The sequence below is a fragment of the Lathyrus oleraceus genome, chromosome 7 (assembly GCF_024323335.1).
Source record: "Lathyrus oleraceus cultivar Zhongwan6 chromosome 7, CAAS_Psat_ZW6_1.0, whole genome shotgun sequence".
Classification (NCBI taxonomy): Eukaryota; Viridiplantae; Streptophyta; class Magnoliopsida; order Fabales; family Fabaceae; genus Lathyrus; species Lathyrus oleraceus.
The window spans coordinates 181,732,301-181,749,454 of NC_066585.1; positions in this window are offsets into that span (position 1 = coordinate 181,732,301).

Consider the following 17,154-nt stretch of genomic DNA (forward strand, 5'->3'; position numbering starts at 1 on the left):
TTCTCACGTACTGCTCCAATTTTATAAGATTCCTAATCTCATCACATAATCTATTTATTTAACCTAATTTCAACTTACTAATAATTCCACATTGACCCAACTTTCCTCTATTTCTCACCACTTACACCATAATTCCTCATAATTCTATTTTTCACCCCATTTTTTAATATTCCTATTTTCTCATTATTTTAATTAAATAAAATAACTATAATTATAATTAATTCTCATAATTCACCAAAAATTCCCCAAAACTCCTAATCACACCAATTATACTAATAATCAAATAAATCAATTTAATTAAATTAAAATATGAAAATAAAATATTAGGGCAATACACATGTGTTCAAGAAAAGAATACTTTGAGACTTTGAAGTTGGAGCAAGGTGGAGTAGTTATCATTGGTGACAATAAGGATTGCAAGGTTCATGATATTGGTAAAGTCAAACTTAAAATGTTCGATGATCGTGAGTTTCTTCTTCACAAGCTTATTTGATGATCTAGGCTATTGCACAAGAGTTGAATGTGTGATGTTGAAGATTTTCTATGTGAAGTGATCATAGATAAAGAGTATAAAATATGTGGTCTATATATTTTAGAAGGTTTAAATGTTATTGTTCATTCATTATCAACTAGTGAAGACTTTCAAGACAAGAATAAGCAATGTGATATGAGGTCAATGCATGATGATTACTTGGAAGTTATTTCAGAACACTCTAATAAGCTTTGTAAAAGACAAGGGATAAAAATGCATGAGACTGTTGAGTTATCATTGAATTTATGGGATATGGCTGATTCCAAAGCGGCTTACTTGGTTGGTAGAGAGTTCCGTCAGGGGAATAAGAATAAAAACCAAGGGATAAAGCTTTTAGAAACTATGACGGAGAGAACTCAGTTTTAGGTAGAGTTTTCTATGGATACTAGTATTAGTGAGGGAACAATTACAAATGCATATGATTATCATTTGACTTGTGATAAGGTAAGAAGGAAGATTGTAGCTTCTCAACGGGACTGTTATGCTAGCCTTAGGTGTTAAGCTTTGAATGTGGTTGATGAATTGTAAAATTCAGAAATAGGAACCTTTAGGGCCATTCAAAAGTATATGGAGTCAATGATGGTTGAAAAACCATGCTTGTGGGTTTGATAGATTACCTTGGCATACAATGATAATTGAAAACAGGGGGATACAAGTGGCAAGATCAAGGTTCAAGGGCGGCTTGAACTTGGTCAAGGTTATTGAATAGTGTTTCAATATGAGCAGCAAGGTAGTTGGTGGTTAAATTGACATCATCATCAGTTTCAAGTCAATGTGAAGATTGTTGTAATGTGTCTTAAAACCTCAAGTGAGAAAAGAGAAGGAAAAATGACATATTTCAGTATAGACATATTTCGGGCTTGTTTGAATATTTATTTAATGGGTTGTGTTTTGGGTTTTATTATTGATTTGTTAGATTTTAACAATTATAAATATGTATCTCTTCTGTTATTATATTTATGATAATCTTGAAAGTTATAAGATAAAGGGAAAAATAAGGGTTTAGGATTTAAGAAAATCTTTGGAGTTACCTAAATAGGCCAGACATTACTTCTAAATACATTGAGTTCGTGTGATTACGGTATTAAGAGAGAAATATTGGTGTGATTCAACCCTCAATAATTTCTTTTGAAATATTTTAATTATTTTATTAATTTCATAACACTAGGTATTTAAGAAACACTTAAATCATGTTTGGTAATACGGTGAACACCTTGATTCTGAGAAACAAGTAGCGAAGCTTCTGTCCCACCGGGATTTTCAAGTTTTCCAAACACACATTTAATTGAAAGAGATTTAAGTTAGAGGATTCATGAAAAGCAATTTTTTGTGAACACTATAAAAGTTATCATGTATACCTTTCAAGAAATAAATTGTGTATTCATTGTTCATGAAATTTCTATCATATGTTGACAAATGAAAGATGCAGGGTGATGAATAGAGACATAGAGTAGGTTGCAAACGTTCATGCTCATTTCAAACAATATTTTAATAAAATGAAATGCTTTGAAAAAGTACGTTTAATTTATTTTAGAGGATAATGTCGCCATAAGATATGAAAACCTAAAAAAAGCCTAATTCACCGCAACTAACATCTTTCGTTACTGACTGACTTATACATCAAAATACCTGACACATAATAGACTCATATCAACTAATGGTGTGTGTGGATGTAAGATTAGTTCATAAAGTAGAATGCTACATGATACTCCTCTCAAGTTTTTTAAGGCGCTTAATAATGACAAAAACAAATAAAACTATTTAACCAAAGTGTAATGCCGATAAGCATCTCATAAGGCTTTATTTAACCACATATAAATCCATCTTACACACCCTTAAAATATTGGAGTATAAATATTTTATTGTCATAAATTTTGATTTCTCGCCATTCCTCATTGTATTTCATCTATTTATAATTATAGGAGTCTTTACAACAATTAATTATAAATATTCCCTATTTGATAATCAAATCATATGAAATAATTTTATATTAATTAAATCATATGATATCATCCTATATTAACATCTTCCTCAAATTTATGTGGTTGGTCAAGAAGCATTAATTTATTAACAAATAACTGATGACGTAGACAAGTAACTGCATTCGTAAAAATATATGCAATTTAAAATTGAGTACTAACATGAGAAAGTGATATTAGTTGATCATCATAGGCATCACAAATTGAATGACAATCGACTTTAATGTGTTTTGTATGTTCATGAAAAACTGGATTTGCAACAATTTGGATGACACTTGTATTGTCAACATAAAGTGAAGTTGGTCCTGTTTGAGAAAATCCAAGTTCATTTAAAAGACCATGAAGCCAAAGTATTTCTAAAAAAGCAGCAAACGTGACACGATACTCGGATTCAATAGAGAATTTATAAACTCTTGCTTGCTTCTTACTTTTCAAAGAGATCAATGAAGAACCAAGAAACATGCACCAACCATTGACAAATCAACGAGTATCCGGATACCCTTCCCAATCAGCATCACTCTAAGCACTCAATTGAAGATAAATTCCGACGAGAAAAAATAATCCATTATGAGATGTTCCCTTAAAGTAGTGAATTATACGACAAATCGCATTCAAGTGAAGATGGCGAGGAGAATGCATGAATTGACTTACTTGTTGAACAACAAATTATATATCAGAGCGAGTAATGGTTAAGTAATTAAGGTTACCCACAAGTTTTCGATACAATAATGGATTCGATAAAAGATCACCATCATCATGTTGATATTTAACATTAACCTCAAATGGAGTATCTACCGGATTATCCGATTGGAGACTGAAATTCTGGTATCAGATATGACATGTCGAAGGTAATGTCACGGCACTAATATCTGAGTAATGCAAACAGAATAAAGATAGAGAATAGTAATGCAAGATACACAAGCAATTGTTAACCCAATTCAATCCAACTCACCTACATCTGGGGGCTACCAAGTCAGGAAGGAAATTCACTAAAAATAGAATCAGTTCAAAGACTCTTCGTACACTTCAACAAGTTACAGTCTTTCTCACCTAATCTCTACCCGTGCAATTTCTACCTAAGCACTCTTAGATATGAGAACCCACTCACTTCCTTACAATCACACACCAGTGATTTTAAACAACAATCCCTTGAGAAAAGAAAACACTTTTCAATAACACACTCTTGTTTTTACTTCACAGTTTCAATCAAGAAGACACACTCTTGATCTTGCTTCACAGCTTTGATCAAGAAGACACACACTTGATCTTGCTTCACAGCTTTGATCAAGTAGACACACACTCTTGCTTAACAGCTTTAGAGTGACAAATTACAACCACAAATCAGTCCAATTCAATCATCAATGGATGACTTGAATGACCTACAAGTCTTACGACTAAACAGACACAAACCCTAGCTCTCTCTCTATATTTCGCTCAGTATTGGTTGTGTGTACAAACAGGTTTTCTAAGTCCCTTTTTATAGAAGCTTTCAGCTAGGCTTGGACATCTTGAAAACCCTAAATCTATTTTCCAATTAAATCTTTTCATGACAGCTGTTAGATCTCTTTGGAAAATAAGTAAATCAGGTTGTAATCCATGATTGAATGCGCCTGCCAATCAGATCTTCAATCATACATAGATTGCCATTAATTGTGCAATCACAAAACACCAGACATTCCAACTGAGTGTTATGTGTACAGGATGTCATGACATCGGGTCTGACATCCTGGAAAAATCCTGCATAATCCAATACTTCCTTTTATAACTTCTAGCAGGTACAACCATATCAGATGCCATGACCTTGTGTATGTCATCTGAAACAATCCTGCATGAACATGTCTTTCATTTAAGCTCCAGCAGGTACATCCAATATCAGAAGCCATGGCATTGTATGTGGCATTCTGAAACAATCCTGCATGCACATGTTCTTGAACTCCAGCAGGTACATAGGATATCTCATGTTAAGACATCACACATAACATCTTGTGAACATTATTTGTTTTACCAAAATTTCTACCAACACTTAGAATCAACAAACTCCCCCTTTGGCAAATTTTGGCTAAAACATATATTTGTCCTTTTTATTCACAAGAAAACTATCAGCAGTTAAACAACATAACAGTAGTTAAACAGCAGCAGAAGCAAATACAATTACTAGTTATAGCTCCTAGTAATACACACATGCACAAGGGTACTTCTCCTCCCCCTAAATCTGTGCAACACAAACAAAATTACTAGTTATGGATGCAACTAGTAAGACACACAAATGCACAAGGGTACTCCTTCTCCCCCTAAATCTGTGTATACATCAAACATCTTCCATGAACATAACAACTAATGTAACTCCAGCACCTGTACCAGCCAGAATGTCATTCTGACATCTGCTTCAACATTAACATCTGTGCATCATATCAGACATCCTCTTTGACATTTGTAAACAGATCAACATTCTATTTTAACACCTGTGCACTTCCTTCTATAATAGTTGTCCTTCAGTTCAGCTACATACAACTCACCACTCCACAACTGCTTCCACATTCCATATTAACACTTCTCCCCCTTTTTAGTCAAAATTGACCAAAGGTGACCAATTAGACAAAATAAATGTCAATTAGTCTATCAGAGAATGTCAGGACAGATGTTATAACATTAAACATGTTAAAACATAACAGTTAAATAGTTCAAATCATCATTATACACTGCTGTGATAGCTGAGATAATGAACAAATCCAAGGAACTCACTAAGAGCCCAAAATATTACAAAACAGGCATCAATGAGGACTGCCACAAATTACACATCTTTAAAAAAAAAAGTAAAACAGCAGCACCAGAACCGCAACAGTCACAACAACCACACAACACCACTCACACAATCTTCAGTCTTCCACACAAAAAAAGGGGGGAACCATCAATCAGAAGAAGAGGTATCACCTTCACCTTCTCCTACACCTTCAGAGCCTTCAGAGCTTTCAGAGCTGTCACTGGATTGGGCTTTTGCATCTGAATTCTTAGCAGTCTTTTCCATTTCTTCCTTCTCCAAGTTGCAGATAAGAACTTCCAAAGCTTCTTTTCTTGCCTTGGCCACCCTTATACCATTCTCCAATTCCTTGCAGGTATCTTTTAGTTGGTCAATTAAGCTCCCTTGAGATGCAGGTTCCCTTCTGGCAGATGTTATGACAACATCATTGACATGACTTCCCTCAAAAAGCTTATAGTGTATTGATAGAGGGGACTTTCTCCTACTTTGAATGTCACTTGTACTCAGGATGCCTGGTTGTTGGCTCAGGATAATACCACAAATGATGGATGGGAAGGCAATGGGCAATTTCACAGCATTTGTAGAGGCATGTCTGATGATTTGATCAAATATAAACTTTCCAAAATCATGGTTAATCCTGGTTCTAATTGCATGAATGATTCTTCCAAGACTAATGGAGATGGTAGAGATATGATTAGTAGGCACCCAATTAGCTGAACCAATCTTGTGTAAGATGGCATATTTGACAGTGAGCTTCCCAGATGATAAGTGATTCCTACTAGGCCATTCCTTAACTTGGCCACCTGTAATAACCCTACATACCTCATTGTCTGTAGTCTCTAGATCCACTCCTCCATCAGTTCCTCTTCCTAGGAACTTGTTGATAATACTTGGTGAGAATTTCACACATTTTCCCCTTACAAACACCTTGCAGAACTCCCTGCTGCTCTTTTCATAAATATCCTCAGGGATATTAACAATAAACTCTTTTACCAACCCCTCATAACATTGGGGTAGAGCTACCACAGTCTTCATTAGTCCAGCATTTTTTATTAAATCAATTACTCCCTTCACTTATACAGCCTCTTTTCCAAGCTCTCTTTCAACAGCTACTCTCCTCTGAATGACAAATTTCCATTTTGCAGCACCATCTTCTAAATGAAAGGAGATGTTGTCTAGGTGCACAGCAGTAGCTTTGCTAGGAGACTTCTGAACAACCTGCCTTTTTGCATGGGAGATGTTTGGGACATCGTCTTTGACATCCTCCTCAGAGTCATAGTTGTCTCTTTCTTTCCTTTTCCTAACCTCAACTTTGCTCCAGGGTTTTGAGGGTCCTACACCAGCAACCTTTTTCACTCTTGCTGTTCTCATTTTAGCCACACTTTTCCCTTTCCTAGTTCTCAGTTTCTCAGCTACACTAGGTTTTACAAGATGAACCAAAGGATCATCCTCTTCTTCAGAGCTTTCTTCCTCTAGGTCAACAATATTCTCTTGAGACATATTTGCTGGTTTCTTGCTAGGGGGTTTTACATAGAGAGCATAGCCCCTCAGCAGCCACTTCCTTTTCTGATCTAGATGAGTCATCATCTTTATCAGCATGAGGTTCCTCCTCAAGAGAGGGGTCCCTTCTGGACAGAGGGGTAGAAACCCCTTTGACGTTATGCCCTTCACTTAGAATCCTAGTGACTAGGTTCCTTATGGCACGATCAGCATAATGTATGTCTTTTGGAAGAGAAGAGTTACCAGGGGTATTACCTTGCTTATCTCCATCCTTGGAGGAGGGACCTGGGGTGTCGCCTGGTATTACGCAAAGTGGAGTAACGTTCATCACGTCTTCATCTAGAAACTCCATGGAGGGAGTCTTTGCATGGTGAGAGGATTTTGAACCAGATGATGATGGATGTTGAGACATATTGTAGGACTTTTGAGAGAAGTTTATTTGCCATAGCTGAGCTTCTCTTAGAAGTTGAATGGAGATGGAGATTGTTGTGTTTAGGTAGCGTGTGCTGAGGGAATAGATACTATTTTTGTAATGCTAGGGAATGATTTATCATTAATGTGGCTCTTTCTTTTCAAAGAGCAGACACTATTTTTATTTCCTTTATTTTTCCACTTTAATTCCCATAATTTCACAAGAGTCCAAATCCCTAATTTCCCTCCCTCATATTTAATTTGAATTTCACCCAAATTCCTTGCAACCTTGTCTGCTAGTTCCAGTCCATGCTTTAGACCTCTGAATTTGTCTTCCACGAATTTTCTAATGAAATGATAATAGCAAAAATAGTACTTTGTCCATCTGTGCTGAAACTGATTTTTGGACCTAGTTTCAGTATTCAGGTTGTCATAATACAATGTCATGGCATCGTGTGTGACATTGTATGCAATCATCAATAGTTTCATCCAATCCAGTTGAGCCCAACTGCTTCAATCTTCTATACCTTTCACATGTGTAGGAGCAGGTGTCATCCCAATCTTCTCCACATTGTTCTTGGCATTTTTGCTATGAGATAAACATATAGTCCCCTGTGGCCTAGTCCCAACAGTTTCATTCTGCTTATGACTGGTCACATGTCCACCTTTTTTATCTAACCTCTAAGTTGTTAGAGCCATCATAACCTTTTCTCCTATGAAGGTGAGGTGTGACATCTTTGTCTGACATTTCCCACAGACTTGTTTTTCATCACTCTTGAGAGTATCTATACTCATCTTTATCCATTCCTTTTTAACATAGGAATTCTTTAAGGGATAATCCATTTGAGAGCTCCACATGTAGCAGTTGTCTTTGGTCCTGATTCCTTTCATAATCACTTCACTATTTTTGTCAAAGATTAGACATTCAGTTTTGGTGAAGTTAACATTCAGACCTTGATCACATAGTTGACTGATGCTTATTAGATTTGCAGTCAAGCCTTTAACTAGTAGCACCTTGTCAAGTTTAGGAACTCCAAGACAATCAAGCTTACCTGTTCCCTTGATTTCACCTTTTGCTCCATCTCCAAAGGTTACATGACTTATGCTATGATGATACAGATCAGTTAGCAGGTCTTGGTTTCCAGTCATGTGTCTGGAACATCCACTATCAAAGTACCACTCTTCTCTGGCTGAGATTCTGAGGGGAATGTGAGCTATCAAACCTGTAACATTAGTCTTAGGAATCCATTGCTTCTTAATGATAGGCCTGTGCTGTTTGGGTCTGGATTGATAGTGATTCTGATGATGAGCAGGCCTAGGATAACCATACAGTTTATAGCAGAACAGCTTCAGATGACCAAATTTCTCACAGTGATGGCATCTCCATCTTTGGTGTTTCCCTTTCTGTTGTTTTCTCCTCTGGTGTTGTGACATATGATGTGACATGACAGGTTTACTTTTATTATGGATGCACTTAGGTTTGGCTTGAGATTTGGCACCAGTGTAACTGCTCTCAGGCTTTGAGTCATTATGCCCAATGCCAGATTTGTCTCCTGTTATTTGTCCAGTTTGGAGAATCTTGTCTAAGGAGTCAGATCCATTGCTTAACATCCTCACATACTTGGTCATCTCTTCTAGTTTAGAATTTAGAAACATGACTTCAGTTTTCAACTTAGAGATAGTTTTCACATGGTCTGCCTTCTCACTTTCCAGCTGTGTTATCTTCTGTCTTTCAGCTTGTGGATTTTCAACTAGCTTGGCATTCAGAACCACTGCTTCTGTTTGTAAATTGGAGATGGTTTCCAAGTATTCTACCTTCTCATTCTCAAGTTGAGTTATTTCCTTCTTATGGTTTTCAACCTGTTTGCACAACTCTACACTTTTGTGACACAACTTTCTGTAGGTAGAGGCCAATTCTTCAAAGGTTACTTCACCATCACTTGAGTCTTCATCAGATACCCATCTTCCTGTCAAAGCAGTCACAAGATTTGCAGCCTCCTCTATTTCACTCTCATCAGACCAAGTGGCAGCAAGACTCATCTTCTGTTTCCTGAGGTAGGTTCCACATTCAGTCCTGATGTGTCTATACCCATCACATTCATAGCATTGTACCTCTTTTCCTTCTTTGAGCTTCTCATCTGATCTTGCTCTTCTTCCAGCATTGTTGGATTTACTGATGTCAGATGAGATGTTCTTGACATTTGTCTTAGATCTTACATCCATCTTTTTCAACAGTTTATTGAACTGTCTTCCCAGCATTGCTACTTCATTGACCAAATCTTCATCAACCTCCTGACTCTTTTCCTCTTCTGTGTTTGACATAAAGGCTATGCTCTTTGTTTTCTTTTCAAAACCATCATTCAATCCCATCTCAAAGGTTTGTAGGGAACCAATTAGCTCATCTACCCTCATGTTGGAAATGTCTTGAGACTCTTCTATGGCAGTCACCTTCATTGCAAATCTCTTAGGGAGTGACCTGAGTATTTTCCTTACCAGTTTTTCATATGTCATCTTCTCTCCCAAGGCTCCTGAGGCATTAGCAATTTCAAGGATACTCGTGTGAAATTCATGAATGTTTTCATCTTCTTTCATCCTTAAGTTTTCAAACTTGGAGGTGAGCATCTGAAGCCTAGACATCTTAACCCTAGAAGTGCCTTCATGAGTGGTCTTGAGAATGTCCCAAGCATCTTTGGCCACTTCACAGTTGTTTATTAACCTGAAAATATTTTTGTCTACTCCATTAAATATGGCATTCAAAGCTTTAGAATTTCCAAGGGCTAGATCATCCTCCTCCTTGGACCATTGTTCTTCAGGCTTCTTCTCAGTAGTGGCTTCTCCATCTTTAGTGATGACAGGATGCACCCAACCTGTTAACACAACTTTCCAAGCCTTGTTATCAAGAGATTTTAGAAAAGCTACCATTCGAGGTTTCCAATAGTCATAGTTGGAGCCATCCAGGATTGGTGGTCTATGAACAGATCCTCCATCTCTCTCCATTGTACCAGAAAGTATCATCCCTAGATCTCACCCAGAACCAGAGCAGGATGCATGCTCTGATACCAATTGAAATTCTGGTATCAGATATGAGATGTCGAAGGTAATGTCACGACACTAATATCTGAGTAATGCAAACAGAATAAAGATAGAGAATAGTAATGCAAGATACACAAGCAATTGTTAACCCAGTTCGGTCCAACTCACCTACATCTTGGGGCTACCAAGCCAGGAAGGAAATTCACTAAAAATAGAATCAGTTCAAAGACTCTCCGTACACTTCAACAAGTTATAGTCTTTCTCACCTAATCTCTACCCGTGCAATTTCTGCCTAAGCACTCTTAGATATGAGAACCCACTCACTTCCTTACAATCACACACCAGTGATTTTAAACAACAATCCCTTGAGAAAAGAAAACACTTTTCAATAACACACTCTTGATTTTACTTCACAGTTTCAATCAAGAAGACACACTCTTGATCTTGCTTCACAGCTTTGATCAAGAAGACACACACTTGATCTTGCTTCACAACTTTGATCAAGTAGACACACACTCTTGCTTAACAGCTTTAGAGTGACAAATTACAACCACAAATCAGTCCAATTCAATCATCAATGGATGACTTGAATGACCTACAAGTCTTACGACTAAACAGACACAAACCCTAGCTCTCTCTCTCTATATTTCGCTCAGTATTGGTTGTGTGTACAAACAGGTTTTCTAAGTCCCTTTTTATAGAAGCTTTCAGCTGGGCTTGGACATCTTGAAAACCCTAAATCTATTTTCCAATTAAATCTTTTCATGACAATTGTTAGATCTCTTTGGAAAATAAGTAAATCAGGTTGTAATCCATGATTGAATGCGCCTGCCAATCAGATCTTCAATCATACATAGATTGCCATTAATTGTGCAATCACAAAACACCAGACATTCCAACTGAATGTTCTGTGTACAGGATGTCATGACATCGGGTCTGACATCCTGGAAAAATCCTGCATAATCCAATACTTCCTTTTATAACTTCTAGCAGGTACAACCATATCAGATGCCATGACCTTGTGTATGTCATCTGAAACAATCCTGCATGAACATGTCTTTCATTTAAGCTCCAGCAGGTACATCCAATATCAAAAGCCATGGCATTGTATGTGGCATTCTGAAACAATCCTGCATGCACATGTTCTTGAACTCCAGCAGGTACATAGGATATCTCATGTTAAGACATCACACATAACATCTTGTGAACATTCTTTGTTTTACCAAAACTGCTGCCAACACTTAGAATCAACAGAGACCAACCAAATAAATCAAATTTATAGTATACTTAGGTTGATGGAGACAAATGCCCTTGGATGTATAATGAACCTAAAGACCAAGAAAATAGTGTAGTTTACCAAGATCTTTCATATGAAAGGAAGCCTGTAACTGCTATTTAAGTCTTTAAATGGAAGCATGATCAGAACCAGTAATAACCACATAACTAACATACATAAGAAGTAAGACAGTTACCCTTGTATATGTGGTATGAATAAATAGAGAGGAATCATAGTGACTCTGAGTGAAGGAGAACCCAAGTATAGTGGAGCGGAGTTTCTCATACCATGCTCTAGGTGCTTGTTTCAAACCATATAAGGAGCGTTTAAGCTTGAAAATACCTTTGGATGAAGAGAATAAGCCTTTGGAAGGTTTCATATAAATATCTTCCATTAGGTCACCATGAAGAAAAGCATTCTTCACATCCATTTTATGAAGACACCATCCATTAGAAGCAACTATAAATATTACAGTGTGAACAGTTATCATTTTGGCAACCGGTGCAAATGTCCCATCATAATAAATTCCATATTCCCACTTTTTGTTGAAGGTATTCCTTAAACTCATGAGACTCGTACTCACCACTAGATTTAGAGCAAAATATTTTAACAGTAGCTTGAAGTTGAGTTCCAACATATGTAAGAAATTTCTTAATCATTGAAAACACTTTTGAGTTAGACCTAAGAAAATATATCCAAGTAAAACGAATATAATCATCAATAAACATGAAAAAATACTTAAAATGAGCATGAGAAACTACATGAGACATTTCCCACACATCACTATGAATCATCTCAAAACAAGTGGAAGCACGACGAGCACCAACCAGAAAAGGAAGTGTTTTACATTTACCTAATTTGCAAATTGAACATGAAATAGAGACATTACAATCACCATTTTATTTCCCAATAAACCAATTTTAAATAAATGAGACAAAATGACATAGTTTGGATAACCCAATTTTCTATGTCAATCCTCATAATAATTTAAATTATTATTACAAGCAAGAGATAAATGACTTGAAGTAAGCTGGAATGGAAACAGTCTTCCCACCTTAGACCCCTTCGCGACCACCTTCCTGACACTTTCTCCTGCATAAGACAAACATCACTAGAGAAGTTAACATCATAATTTTTATCTACCAATTGACCAATAAATAATAAATTATAAGCAAGTCCAGGTGATAGAAGCACGTCCCGAAAATCAAATTTTATGTCACCAATATCCGTAATAGATAAAGTATTACCATCAGCTATTTGAATTTTCTAATTAACATGATAAGATTGTAAATTATGCAAATATTATGAAGAATCTGTCATGTGATTGGATGCACCCGAATCAAGAAACCATGGGGGAAAACATTAGAAGACTTACCCTGAATTCGCAAGGTCGAAAGAGCAAAAAGTACCATTTGTTGAATAAATTCAGGTTGTATAGCACCACTGTTTGATGCACCATTAATTGAATGGCCAACTATAAAAAATTTAGTTGCATGGAATGCCTGCACTGAACATTGTGTTGGTTGTGGAGGACGTGTGGGACACTCAGAGATAATATGGCCATGTTGTTTGCAGTAATTACAAAACTTCTTATTGCAGCTACGAGCAATATGACCAAATTGTTTGCAAGATAAACATTGAACTTATCTCATATCACGACCTTTACCTCTATTTTGAGAAGCATATGCAACTGTCATTGGCTCGAAAATTACAGTATCATGTGACACGACTCCTTGAGCAATAAGACGTTGTTCCCCCCTTATAAGTTCTCCAACACATATATCTAAAGAAGGAATGTGATTCCTATTCAGCAAGGGACCTCTGACAACTTCAAATTTTGTGCAAAGCTTCATGAGAAATTAATCTCGGCTACTTGTGTTATAAACCTCTTAGATAGCCGCGAAAGAAGTCTTGGGAACATCAGCATGTATAATAGCAGAGTGTTTTGTCCACAAATTTAGAAAACCAGAATAATATTATTGAATAGATAAAGTACCTTGTTTGTAATTAGTTATCTCCAACTCCAACTGAAAACGTTTGTCTGCATTGCCTTGGATGTAAATAAGCTTCAAATAGTTTCACTTTCTTGAGCAATTGAAAATGAACGCAAGTTATTGATCATTTGAGGATCAATAGTGTTGAGGATCCAAGTGGTTATTTGAGCATTTTTAGTTTCCCACACATCTAATACAACTTTTATGTAGGTGCCTTAGAGACATCGTCTACGTGACTCTATAATCCTTTTCCTTTCACATAATTTTTGAACTAAAATTCTCAAATTTAATAATTCCTACCAGTAAAACAGACAAAAAAGAAACGTTTGTCATTTTCCATAGTCATTATATAATAACACTTTTATTATAAACCAGTAAGAGACTCGTGCGTGTCGTTATAAATTTAAAATAAACGATGGTTAAAAAATGTATATTAATGATATAAAAATAAAGAAAAAAGTTTTAAATTATGATTGTATATAAATATTAATATAATTTAGAAAGTAGTGGGGTTTTGTTAGGATATACAGGAAAATTATGTTAATTTAATTAAATATCACCTTAAAAAAATAGAGATGTCAAAAAAAAAAAATGGTATATGGATATATAATAAATATGTAATATTGGTGATTAATTTTGTATAATTTGGGAACAGATATTATACTACTTTGACCAAATCATGCTCATTGACATCCCTAGCTCTCTTATTATAAGTCTATGTAATCTTTTTCACATATTTTAAATTAAAAGGTCAATAAATTTAATAGACTTGTTTTTTCAAAAATATCATTTATATATATTAATATGTGTAACTTTTAATTTATATATTCTTGATATCAAATTAAAATATAACATGAAATATTAGATTGTCTTCCCGACCTAACTCTTTTTTAAAAAAGTCAAATTGTTTACCGACATAACTTAAATTTCGTTTTCCTTTTTCATAGAACAAATTGATTAATTTTGTATATTTTTTCTAAATATTTAATTCAAAATGTTTGTCGATATAACTTAAAACGTCCCGTTTGCCATTTTATAGAGCGATTTGATTAATTTATTGTTTTTTTTCTAAATATTTTATAGTAATAATTCAAAATCTACCAAATGAAAAAAAAAATTAACTTGATAGTAATAATAAATCAGTTATTCAATCATAATAAAGTAAAAATATTGAAATATATAATTATCAAGTTTTCAGACATTTCATAGTTGAAAACAAGATAATATTTATGCATGTTTTCTTACTTGCATATACCGATTATGTTATGTGTCACTTCATGAAATTTTTCTTTATATTTTATTAATTTTACAAATCTTATGATTGTGAATTGTTTGGATAAAAATTTTAAAATATTTGTTTTGATGTATAAAATTGATTCTAAGTTCTAAAACTTATGAAACTCAAAATTAAAAAGGATTATCTAACTTTTTTTAAAAAGGAAAAATCCATGCCAACATCTTTTTCCTAAATATTTAGTAGTAATAGTTCAACACCTACCAAATGACAATAAATTAATTTGATTGTGACAATGAATTAGTTCTTTAATCATATGAAAGTGAAAAGACTGGAGTACATAATTATCAAGATCTAACTGTTTATTTTTCGTGCCACTTCACGAAGTTTTTTTTAATATTGTAATATTTTATTTATTTTACAAATTTTATGATGTGAATTGTTTGGATAAAATTTAAAATATATTTATTTCCATGTTTAAAATAAATTTTAAGCTTTAAAAATTATATTTTTTAAATTTAAATAACCACATTTTTCAATTTAAATTCTAAAATAACCTATTTTTTATAATAATTATGGAGATAACCACCTTTTATTACGTATGCGTCAGTCCAACTAGCGCATCTAATTTCCAATGAACACATGCGCCATTTGGTAGGGTGCATGCATTGCATGCGCTCAAATGAACATATGTGTCATTTGGTTGGGCGCATGCATGCCTTGAAGCTTTTATATTTTATATTTATAAATAATTAAATTAAACACTTAAATAAAAAATAATGATTAATATTATAATATAAAGTTAAAATACATAACAATTGACAAAAAAATTAATGATCCGCCCAATTGAAACACCTCCTTGTTTCACATACAAGTGTGTTAGCCTGTCTTCGAGGTCTCTCGCGATTTGCCTAAGGTGTTTGGGGTCTTTGAGTGCTGACATGATACAATGGTGGCTGGTGTTAAGGTCCGGTGGAAGGTCCAGCAGTATTTGATAGTTTTGTCATCATTTCTCCCTAATAGCAAAGGGGTTGCCGCCAACGGCGCTTCCATAATTAAGTTTCGTGCCCATGTTGTCGTAGTTGGGTCATTGTAGTTGGGTGGATTATTGACGGTATGGTTGTCCGAAGTGGGACATTGAATCATTTTGGAAACTAAGCAATGGTTCATGTGGTGTATTAAAGTCAAACAATGGTTAGGTGTTGTGGCAATGAGATGTTTGGGTGTTCATTAGTGTGGGGCTACGATGGCATGACGTTGAACCGTATGAATCATCCGGGCTATAGACTGTTGTGGTGGCTATTTGTAGCAACCTGAAAAATACAGTGCGCGAAAAAACAACCGGCGAAAGAAAATGACAGAAGAGTCGCCACCATGCGTTATTCGTCCCAAAGGAGGGAAAGGAAACGCTCGAAGTAAACCTGAAAAAGGAAAGGACAAGACGGGGTCTCGCAACCAAATCTTGGGTTCGGGAGTCGGTTATGCGAAGGGAAGGTATTAGCACCCCTACGCATCCGTAGTACTCTACGGGATCCACTTTTGTAGTTCTTGTCTAAAGGGTGTGAGTTTATCTTGTGCTGTTTACCAAAAAAAAAAGGTTAAATGAAAATGACTCGCGCGGATGTCGCATCCACTGCATACGTATCTCATCTGAATATGAGAATCAGAGTCTTCGTAGCTCGGCTGACCTATGGGTTGGGGGATGTGTGCTCGCTAAGACATCGCGTCTTATGCCTACGTATCTCATCTGGAATGAGAATCAGAGCACGCCGTAGTTCGGCTAACTACAGGGTTATGGAGTGGGTTTTGGACGAACGACGTTACTACGCAATCTACCGGATGCTCGACCTTTGGAGACTTACTCACATGTAGTAGAAGGAGTAAACGTGTGTTTAGGAGAAGAAAAATCAATGAAGGGTTAGGGTTTGGTGAACTCATGCAAAAAGGCAGTCCTTGACGAAGGAACCTGTAAAAAAAAACACACAAAAACATTGCCTCCTATCGAGGTCTTCCAGCTAGGAAAGCAGTAAAATGCGGGAAAAATGTAAAAGTACCACGCGGATAAAGATCCGAAGTAACATCAGTTAGAGGAATGGGAAACCCAGGGATCCTTCCAAGCTAAACACCATCAAAGAAAGTGAGTCAGTACAGGTAATCAGAATGAAACCTCCAGGGGGTATCCCACAAATAAAATGGAAAACCACGCAAGTTATCCCTGCAAAAGTCATGTGAGCCCTCACAAAAACTCAACAAACAGGTTAGAGACAAAAAAATAGGGTAATCAAGGGTTGCCCCCAAATCAAAATGTAACCACATGAATCATGCCATTAAAATTCACAAAAAAGACATGCATCAAAAGGGTATCAAATTCACCCATAATACCTCATACATTTAGAGCATTCAAATTAAAGGCATAAAGATGATGGATATAGGGCAA